We start from the raw sequence: 11,247 nt of genomic DNA, 5'->3' as shown, positions 1-11,247 counted from the left end.
GGCGGACAGAGCCCGACAGAGCCCGACAGGGCCCGACAGGGCCCGACAGGGCCCAGAAGAGCCCGACAGAGCCCGACAGAGCCCGACAGAGCCCGACAGGCCCGACAGAGCCCAGTAGAGCCCGACAGAGCCCGACAGAGCCCGACAGAGCCCGACAGAGCCCGACAGAACCCGACAGAGCCCAGTAGAGCCCGACAGAGCGCAGTAGAGCCCGACAGAGCCCGACAGAGCCCGACAGGGCCCGACAGGGCCCGACAGAGCCCAGTAGAGCCCGACAGAGCCCGACAGAGCCCGACAGGGCCCGACAGGGCCTGACAGAGCCCGACAGAGCCCGACAGAGCCCGACAGGGCCCAGTAGAGCCCGACAGAGCCCGACAGAGCACGACAGAGCCCGACAGGGCCCGACAGGGCCCGACAGGGCCTAGTAGAGCCCAGTAGAGCCCGACAGAGCCCGACAGAGCCCAACAGGGCCCGACAGAGCCCGACAGAGCCCGACAGAGCCCGACAGGGCCCGACAGAGCCCGACAGAGCCCGACAGGGCCCGACAGAGCCCGACAGAGCCCAGTAGAGCCCGACAGAGCCCGACAGAGCCGACAGAGCCCGACAGAGCCCGACAGAGCCCGACAGGGCCCGACAGGGCCCGACAGAGCCCAGTAGAGCCCGACAGAGCCCGACAGAGCCCGACAGAGCCCGACAGAGCCCAGTAGAGCCCAGTAGAGCCCGGCAGAGCCCAGTAGGGCCCGACAGAGACCAACAGAGCCCGACAGAGCCCGACAGGGCCTACAGAGCCCGACAGGGCCCAGTAGAGCCCGACAGAGCCCGACAGAGCCCGACAGAGCCCAGTAGAGCCCGACAGAGCCCGACAGAGCCCGACAGAGCCCGACAGGGCCCGACAGAGCCCGACAGAGCCCGACAGGGCCCGACAGAACCCGACAGGGCCCGACAGGGCCCACTAGAGCATGACAGAGCCCGACAGAGCCCAATAGAGCCCGACAGAGCCCGACAGGGCCCGACAGGGCCCAGTAGAGCCCGACAGAGCCCGACAGAGCCCAGTAGAGCCCAGTAGAGCCCGACAGAGCCCGACAGGGCCCGACAGGGCCCGACAGGGCCCGACAGAGCCCGACAGAGCCCGGCAGGACCCAGTAGAGCCCGACAGAGCCCGACAGAGCCCAACAGAGCCCGACAGAGCCCGACAGGGCCCGACAGGGCCCAGTAGAGCCCGAGAGAGCCCGACAGAGCCCAGTAGAGCCCAGTAGAGCCCGACAGAGCCCGACAGAGCCCGACAGAGCCCGACAGGGCCCGATAGGGCCCGACAGGGCCCAGTAGAGCCCGACAGAGCCCGACAAAGCCCGACAGAGCCCGACAGGGCCCGACAGGGCCTGACAGAGCCCGACACAGCCCGAGAGAGCCCGACAGGGCCCAGTAGAGCCCGACAGGGCCCGACAGGGCCTGACAGAGCCCGACAGAGCCCGACAGAGCCCGACAGGGCCCAGTAGAGCCCGACAGAGCCCGACAGAGCACGACAGAGCCCGACAGGGCCCGACAGGGCCCGACAGGGCCTAGTAGAGCCCAGTAGAGCCCGACAGAGCCCGACAGAGCCCAACAGGGCCCGACAGAGCCCGACAGAGCCCGACAGAGCCCGACAGGGCCCGACAGAGCCCGACAGAACCCGACAGGGCCCGACAGAGCCCGACAGAGCCCAGTAGAGCCCGACAGAGCCCGACAGAGCCCGACAGAGCCCGACAGAGCCCGACAGGGCCCGACAGGGCCCGACAGAGCCCAGTAGAGCCCGACAGAGCCCGACAGAGCCCGACAGAGCCCGACAGAGCCCAGTAGAGCCCAGTAGAGCCCGGCAGAGCCCAGTAGGGCCCGACAGAGACCAACAGAGCCCGACAGAGCCCGACAGGGCCCTACAGAGCCCGACAGGGCCCAGTAGAGCCCGACAGAGCCCGACAGAGCCCGACAGAGCCCAGTAGAGCCCGACAGAGCCCGACAGAGCCCGACAGAGCCCGACAGGGCCCGACAGAGCCCGACAGAGCCCGACAGGGCCCGACAGAGCCCGACAGAGCCCAGTAGAGCCCGACAGAGCCCGACAGGGCCCGACAGGGCCCGACAGGGCCCAGTAGAGCCCGACAGATCCCGACAGAGCCCAGTAGAGCCCAGAAGAGCCCGACAGAGCCCGACAGAGCCCGACAGGGCCCGACAGAGCCCGACAGAGCCCGACAGGGCCCGACAGGGCCCGACAGGGCCCAGTAGAGCATGACAGAGCCCGACAGAGCCCAACAGAGCCCGACAGAGCCCGACAGGGCCCGACAGGGCCCAGTAGAGCCCGACAGAGCCCGACAGAGCCCAGTAGAGCCCAGTAGAGCCCGACAGAGCCCGACAGGGCCCGACAGGGCCCGACAGGGCCCGACAGAGCCCGACAGGGCCCGACAGGGCCCAGTAGAGCCCGACAGAGCCCGACAGAGCCCAACAGAGCCCGACAGAGCCCGACAGGGCCCGACAGGGCCCAGTAGAGCCCGAGAGAGCCCGACAGAGCCCAGTAGAGCCCAGTAGAGCCCGACAGAGCCGGACAGAGCCCGACAGAGCCCGACAGGGCCCGACAGGGCCCGACAGGGCCCGACAGGGCCCAGTAGAGCCCGACAGAGCCCGACAAAGCCCGACAGAGCCCGACAGGGCCCGACAGGGCCTGACAGAGCCCGACACAGCCCGACAGAGCCCGACAGGGCCCAGTAGAGCCCGACAGAGCCCGACAGAGCCCGACAGAGCCCGACAGAGCCCAGTAGAGCCCGACAGAGCCCGACAGAGCCCGACAGAGCCCGACAGAGCCTGACAGAGCCCGACAGAACCCGACAGAGCCCAGTAGAGCCCGACAGAGCCTGACAGAGCCCGACAGAGCCCGACAGAGCCCGACAGGGCTTGACAGGGCCCGACAGGGCCAAGTAGAGCCTGACAGAGCCCGACAGAGCCCGACAGAGCCCAGTAGAGCCCGACAGAGCCCGACAGAGCCCGACCGAGCCCGACCGAGCCCGACAGGGCCCGATAGCGCCCGACAGAGCCCGACAGGGCCCAGTAGAGCCCGACAGAGCCCGACAGAGCCCGACAGAGCCCAGTAGAGCCCGACAGAGCCCGACATAGCCCGACAGAGCCCGACAGGGCCCGACAGAGCCCGACAGAGCCCGACAGAGCCCGACAGGGCCCGACAGAGCCCGACAGAGCCCAGTAGAGCCCGACAGAGCCCGACAGGGCCCGACAGGGCCCGACAGGGCCCAGTAGAGCCCGACAGAGCCCGACAGAGCCCAGTAGAGCCCAGGAGAGCCCGACAGAGCCCGACAGGGCCCGACAGAGCCCGACAGAGCCCGACAGGGCGCGACAGGGCCCGACAGAACCCGACAGGGCCCGACAGGGCCCAGTAGAGCATGACAGAGCCCGACAGAGCCCAACAGAGCCCGACAGAGCCCGACAGGGCCCGACAGGGCCCAGTAGAGCCCGACAGAGCCCGACAGAGCCCAGTAGAGCCCAGTAGAGCCCGACAGAGCCCGACAGGGCCCGACAGAGCCCGACAGGGCGCGACAGGGCCCGACAGAGCCCGACAGGGCCCGACAGGGCCCAGTAGAGCCCAACAGAGCCCGACAGAGCCCAACAGAGCCCGACAGAGCCCGACAGGGCCCGACAGGTACCAGTAGAGCCCGACAGAGCCCGACAGAGCCCAGTAGAGCCCAGTAGAGCCCGACAGAGCCCGACAGAGCCCGACAGAGCCCGACAGGGCCCGACAGGGCCCGACAGGGCCCGACAGGGCCCAGTAGAGCCCGACAGAGCCCGACAGGGCCCGACAGGGCCCGACAGGGCCCAGTAGAGCCCGACAGAGCCCGACAGAGCCCGACAGAGCCCGACAGGGCCCAGTAGAGCCCGACACAGCCCGACAGAGCCCAGTAGAACCCAGTAGAGCCCGACAGGGCCCGACAGGGCCCGATAGAGCCCAGTAGAGCCCGACAGAGCCCGACAGAGCCCGACAGAGCCCGACAGGGCCCGACAGAGCCCGACAGAGCCCGACAGAGCCCGACAGGGCCCGACAGAGCCCGACAGAGCCCGACAGAGCCCGACAGGGCCCGACAGGGCCCGACAGAACCCAGTAGAGCCCGACAGAGCCCGACAGAGCCCGACAGAGCCCGACAGAACCCGACAGAGCCCAGTAGAGCCCGACAGAGCCCGACAGAGCCCGACAGGGCCCGACAGGGCCCGACAGAGCCCAGTAGAGCCCGACAGAGCCCGACAGAGCCCGACAGAGCCCGACAGGGCCCGACAGGGCCTGACAGAGCCCGACAGAGCCCGACAGAGCCCGACAGGGCCCAGTAGAGCCCGACAGAGCCCGACAGAGCCCGACAGAGCCCGACAGGGCCCGACAGAGCCCGACAGAGCCCAGTAGAGCCCGACAGGGCCCAGTAGAGCCCGACAGAGCCCGACAGAGCCCGACAGAGCCCGACAGGGCCCAGTAGAGCCCGACAGAGCCCGACAGAGCCCGACAGAGCCCAGTAGAGCCCGACAGAGCCCGACAGAGCCCGACAGAACCCGACAGAGCCCAGTAGAGCCCGACAGAGCGCAGTAGAGCCCGACAGAGCCCGACAGAGCCCGACAGGGCCCGACAGGGCCCGACAGAGCCCAGTAGAGCCCGACAGAGCCCGACAGAGCCCGACAGAGCCCGACAGGGCCCGACAGGGCCCGACAGAGCCCGACAGAGCCCGACAGAGCCCGACAGGGCCCAGTAGAGCCCGACAGAGCCCGACAGAGCACGACAGAGCCCGACAGGGCCCGACAGGGCCCGACAGGGCCCGACAGGGCCCGACAGAGCCTAGTAGAGCCCAGTAGAGCCCGACAGAGCCCGACAGAGCCCAACAGGGCCCGACAGAGCCCGACAGAGCCCGACAGAGCCCGACAGGTCCCGACAGAGCCCGACAGAGCCCGACAGAGCCCGACAGGGCCCGACAGAGCCCGACAGAGCCCAGTAGAGCCCGACAGAGCCCGACAGAGCCCAACAGAGCCCGACAGAGCACGACAGAGCCCGACAGGGCCCGACAGGGCCCGACAGAGCCCAGTAGAGCCCGACAGAGCCCGACAGAGCCCGACAGGGCCCAGTAGAGCCCAGTAGAGCCCGGCAGAGCCCAGTAGGGCCCGACAGAGCCCGACAGAGCCCGACAGAGCCCGACAGGGCCCTACAGAGCCCGACAGGGCCCAGTAGAGCCCGACAGAGCCCGACAGAGCCCGACAGAGCCCAGTAGAGCCCGACAGAGCCCGACAGAGCCCGACAGAGCCCGACAGGGCCCGACAGAGCCCGACAGAGCCCGACAGGGCCCGACAGAGCCCGACAGAGCCCAGTAGAGCCCGACAGAGCCCGACAGGGCCCGACAGGGCCCGACAGGGCCCAGTAGAGCCCGACAGAGCCCGACAGAGCCCAGTAGAGCCCAGAAGAGCCCGACAGAGCCCGACAGGGCCCGACAGAGCCCGACAGAGCCCGACAGGGCCCGACAGGGCCCGACAGAGCCCGACAGGGCCCGACAGGGCCCAGTAGAGCCCGACAGAGCCCGACAGAGCCCAACAGAGCCCAACAGAGCCCGACAGGGCCCGACAGGGCCCAGTAGAGCCCGACAGAGCCCGACAGAGCCCAGTAGAGCCCAGTAGAGCCCGACAGAGCCCGACAGAGCCCGACAGAGCCCGACAGGGCCCGACAGGGCCCGACAGGGCCCAGTAGAGCCCGACAGAGCCCGACAAAGCCCGACAGAGCCCGACAGGGCCTGACAGAGCCCGACAGAGCCCGACAGAGCCCGATAGAGCCCGACAGAACCCGACAGAGCCCAGTAGAGCCCGACAGAGCCTGACAGAGCCCGACAGAGCCCGACAGAGCCCGACAGTGCTTGACAGAGCCCGACAGGGCCAAGTAGAGCCTGACAGAGCCCGACAGAGCCCGACAGAGCCCAGTAGAGCCCGACAGAGCCCGACAGAGCCCGACCGAGCCCGACAGGGCCCGACAGAGCCCGATAGCGCCCGACAGAGCCCGACAGGGCCCAGTAGAGCCCGACAGAGCCCGACAGAGCCCGACAGAGCCCGACAGAGCCCAGTAGAGCCCGACAGAGCCCGACATAGCCCGACAGAGCCCGACAGGGCCCGACAGAGCCCGACAGAGCCCGACAGGGCCCGACAGGGCCCGACAGAGCCCAGTAGAGCCCGACAGAGCCCGACAGGGCCCGACAGGGCCCGACAGGGCCCAGTAGAGCCCGACAGAGCCCGACAGAGCCCAGTAGAGCCCAGTAGAGCCCGACAGAGCCCGACAGAGCCCGACAGGGCCCGACAGAGCCCGACAGAGCCCGACAGGGCCCGACAGGGCCCGACAGAACCCGACAGGGCCCGACAGGGCCCAGTAGAGCATGACAGAGCCCGACAGAGCCCAACAGAGCCCGACAGAGCCCGACAGGGCCCGACAGGGCCCAGTAGAGCCCGACAGAGCCCGACAGAGCCCAGTAGAGCCCAGTAGAGCCCGACAGAGCCCGACAGGGCCCGACAGAGCCCGACAGAGCCCGACAGAGCCCGACAGGGCGCGACAGGGCCCGACAGAGCCCGACAGGGCCCGACAGGGCCCAGTAGAGCCCGACAGAGCCCGACAGAGCCCGACAGAGCCCGACAGAGCCCGACAGGGCCCGACAGGTACCAGTAGAGCCCGACAGAGCCCGACAGAGCCCAGTAGAGCCCAGTAGAGCCCGACAGAGCCCGACAGAGCCCGACAGGGCCCGACAGGGCCCGACAGGGCCCAGTAGAGCCCGACAGAGCCCGACAGGGCCCGACAGGGCCCGACAGGGCCCAGTAGAGCCCGACAGAGCCCGACAGAGCCCGACAGAGCCCGACAGGGCCCAGTAGAGCCCGACAGAGCCCGACTGGGCCCGACAGAGCCCAGTAGAGCCCGACAGAGCCCGACAGAGCCCGACAGAGCCCAGTAGAGGCGGACAGAGCCCGACAGAGCCCGACAGGGCCCGACAGGGCCCAATAGAGCCCAGTAGAGCCCGACAGAGCCCGACAAAGCCCGACAGAGCCCGACAGGGCCCGACAGGGCCCGACAGAGCCCGACAGAGCCCGACAGAGCCCGACAGGGCCCAGTAGAGCCCGACAGAGCCCGACAGAGCCCGACAGGGCCCGACAGGGCCCGACAGAGCCCAGTAGAGCCCGACAGAGCCCGACAGAGCCCGACAGAGCCCGACAGAACCCGACAGAGCCCAGTAGAGCCCGACAGAGCCCGACAGAGCCCGACAGGGCCCGACAGAGCCCAGTAGAGTCCGACAGAGCCCGACAGAGCCCGACAGAGCCCGACAGGGCCCGACAGAGCCCGACAGAGCCCGACAGAGCCCGACAGGGCCCAGTAGAGCCCGACAGAGCCCGACAGAGCCCGACAGGGCCCGACAGGGCCCGACAGAGCCCGACAGAGCCCAGTAGAGCCCGACAGAGCCCGACAGAACCCGACAGAACCCGACAGAGCCCGACAGAGCCTGACAGAGCCCGACAGAGCCCGACAGAGCCCGACAGGGCCCGACAGGGCCCGACAGGGCCCAGTAGAGCCCGACAGAGCCCGACAGAGCCCGAAAGAGCCCGACAGAGCCCGACAGAGCCCGACAGGGCCCAGTAGAGCCCGACAGAGCCCGACAGAGCCCGACAGAGCCCGACAGAGCCCGACAGGGCCCGACAGGGCCCGACAGGGCCCGACAGAGCCCGACAGGGCCCGACAGGGCCCAGTAGAGCCCGACAGAACCCGACAGAGCCCAACAGAGCCCGACAGAGCCCGACAGGGCCCAGTAGAGCCCGACAGAGCCCGACAGAGCCCAGTAGAGCCCAGTAGAGCCCGACAGAGCCCGACAGAGCCCGACAAAGCCCGACAGAGCCCAGTAGAGGCGGACAGAGCCCGACAGAGCCCGACAGGGCCCGACAGGGCCCGACAGGGCCCAGAAGAGCCCGACAGAGCCCGACAGAGCCCGACAGAGCCCGACAGGGCCCGACAGAGCCCGACAGAGCCCAGTAGAGCCCGACAGAGCCCGACAGAGCCCGACAGAGCCCGACAGAACCCGACAGAGCCCAGTAGAGCCCGACAGAGCGCAGTAGAGCCCGACAGAGCCCGACAGAGCCCGACAGGGCCCGACAGGGCCCAGTAGAGCCCGACAGAGCCCGACAGAGCCCGACAGAGCCCGACAGGGCCCGACAGGGCCTGACAGAGCCCGACAGAGCCCGACAGAGCCCGACAGGGCCCGACAGGGCCCAGTAGAGCCCGACAGAGCCCGACAGAGCACGACAGAGCCCGACAGGGCCCGACAGGGCCCGACAGAGCCTAGTAGAGCCCAGTAGAGCCCGACAGAGCCCGACAGAGCCCAACAGGGCCCGACAGAGCCCGACAGAGCCCGACAGAGCCCGACAGGGCCCGACAGAGCCCGACAGAGCCCGACAGGGCCCGACAGGGCCCAGTAGAGCCCGACAGAGCCCGACAGAGCCCGACAGAGCCCGACAGAGCCCGACAGGGCCCGACAGGGCCCGACAGGGCCCGACAGAGCCCAGTAGAGCCCGACAGAGCCCGACAGAGCCCGACAGAGCCCGACAGGGCCCAGTAGAGCCCAGTAGAGCCCGGCAGAGCCCAGTAGGGCCCGACAGAGCCCGACAGAGCCCGACAGAGCCCGACAGAGCCCGACAGGGCCCTACAGAGCCCGACAGGGCCCAGTAGAGCCCGACAGAGCCCGACAGAGCCCGACAGAGCCCAGTAGAGCCCGACAGAGCCCGACAGAGCCCGACAGAGCCCGACAGGGCCCGACAGAGCCCGACAGAGCCCGACAGGGCCCGACAGAGCCCGACAGAGCCCAGTAGAGCCCGACAGAGCCCGACAGGGCCCGACAGGGCCCGACAGGGCCCAGTAGAGCCCGACAGATCCCGACAGAGCCCAGTAGAGCCCAGAAGAGCCCGACAGAGCCCGACAGAGCCCGACAGGGCCCGACAGAGCCCGACAGAGCCCGACAGGGCCCGACAGGGCCAGACAGAACCCGACAGGGCCCGACAGGGCCCAGTATAGCATGACAGAGCCCGACAGAGCCCAACAGAGCCCGACAGAGCCCGACAGGGCCCGACAGGGCCCAGTAGAGCCCGACAGAGCCCAGTAGAGCCCGACAGAGCCCGACAGAACCCGACAGAGCCCAGTAGAGCCCGACAGAGCCTGAGAGAGCCCGACAGAGCCCGACAGGGCTTGACAGGGCCGGACAGGGCCCAGTAGAGCCCGACAGAGCCCGACAGAGCCCAGTAGAGCCCGACAGAGCCCGACAGAGCACGACAGAGCCCGACAGAGCCCGACAGGGCCCGACAGGGCCCGACAGGGCCCAGTAGAGCCCAGTAGAGCCCAGTAGAGCCCGACAGAGCCCGACAGGGCCCGACAGAGCCCGACAGAGCCGGACAGAGCCCGACAGGGCCCGACAGAGCCCGACAGAGCCCGACAGGGCCCGACAGAGCCCGACAGAGCCCAGTAGAGCCCGACAGAGCCCGACAGAGCCCGACAGAGCCTGACAGAGCCCGACAGGGCCCGACAGGGCCCGACAGGGCCCGACAGAGCCCAGTAGAGCCCGACAGAGCCCGACAGAGCCCGACAGAGCCCGACAGGGCCCAGTAGAGCCCAGTAGGGCCCGGCAGAGCCCAGTAGGGCCCGACAGAGCCCGACAGAGCCCGACAGAGCCCGACAGGGCCCGACAGAGCCCAACAGGGCCCAGTAGAGCCCGACAGAGCCCGACACAGCCCGACAGAACCCGTCAGAGCCCGACAGAGCCCGACAGAGCTCGACAGAGCCCGACAGAGTCCGACAGGGCCCAGTAGAGCCCGACAGAGCCCGACAGAGCCCGACAGGGCCCGACAGAGCCCGACAGAGCACGACAGAGCCCGACAGGGCCCAGTAGAGACCGACAGAGCCCGAGAGGGCCCGACAGAGCCCGACAGAGCCCGACAGAGCCCGACAGGGCCCGACAGAGCCCGACAGGGCCCAGTAGAGCCCGACAGAGCCCGACAGGGCCCAGTAGAGCCCGACAGAGCCCGACAGAGCCCGACAGAGCCCGACAGGGCCCAGTAGAGCCCGACAGAGCCCGACAGAGCCCGACAGGGCCCGACAGAGCCCGACAGAGCCCGACAGGGCCCGACAGAGACCGACAGAGCCCGACAGGGCCCAGTAGAGCCCGACAGAGCCCGACAGAGCCCGACAGAGCCCGACAGAGCCTGACAGAGCCCAGTAGAGCCCGACAGAGCCCGACAGGGCCCGACAGGGCCCGACAGGGCCCGACAGGGCCCGACAGAGCCCGACAGGGCCCGACAGGGCCCGACAGGGCCCGACAGGGCCCAGTAGAGCCCGACAGAGCCCAGTAGAGCCCGACAGAGCACGACAGAGCCCGACAGAGCCCGACAGAGCCCGACAGAGCCCGACAGAGCCCAACAGAACCCGACAGAGCCCGACAGAGCCCAGTAGAGCCCGACAGAGCCCGACAGAGCCCGACAGGGCCCGACAGAGCCCGACAGGGCCCGACAGGGCCCGACAGAGCCCGACAGGGCCCGACAGAGCCCGACAGAGCCCAGTAGAGCCCGACAGAGCCCGACAGGGCCCGACAGGGCCCGACAGAGCCCGACAGAGCCCAGTAGAGCCCAGTAGAGCCCGACAGAGCCCGACAGAGCCCGACAGGGCCCGACAGGGCCCGACAGGGCCCGACAGAGCCCGACAGGGCCCGACAGGGCCCAGTAGAGCCCGACAGAACCCGACAGAGCCCAACAGAGCCCGACAGAGCCCGACAGGGCCCAGTAGAGCCCGACAGAGCCCGACAGAGCCCAGTAGAGCCCAGTAGAGCCTGACAGAGCCCGACAGAGCCCGACAAAGCCCGACAGAGCCCAGTAGAGGCGGACAGAGCCCGACAGAGCCCGACAGGGCCCGACAGGGCCCGACAGGGCCCAGAAGAGCCCGACAGAGCCCGACAGAGCCCGACAGAGCCCGACAGGGCCCGACAGAGCCCAGTAGAGCCCGACAGAGCCCGACAGAGCCCGACAGAGCCCGACAGAGCCCGACAGAACCCGACAGAGCCCAGTAGAGCCCGACAGAGCGCAGTAGAGCCCGACAGAGCCCGACAGAGCCCGACAGGGCCCGACAGGGCCCGACACAGCCCAGTAGAGCCCGACAGAGCCCGACAGAGCCCGACAGGGCCCGACAGG

Source organism: Caloenas nicobarica, chromosome 24, assembly GCF_036013445.1.
Source record: "Caloenas nicobarica isolate bCalNic1 chromosome 24, bCalNic1.hap1, whole genome shotgun sequence".
NCBI classification, from domain to species: Eukaryota; Metazoa; Chordata; class Aves; order Columbiformes; family Columbidae; genus Caloenas; species Caloenas nicobarica.
This window is presented reverse-complemented; position numbering follows the sequence as displayed.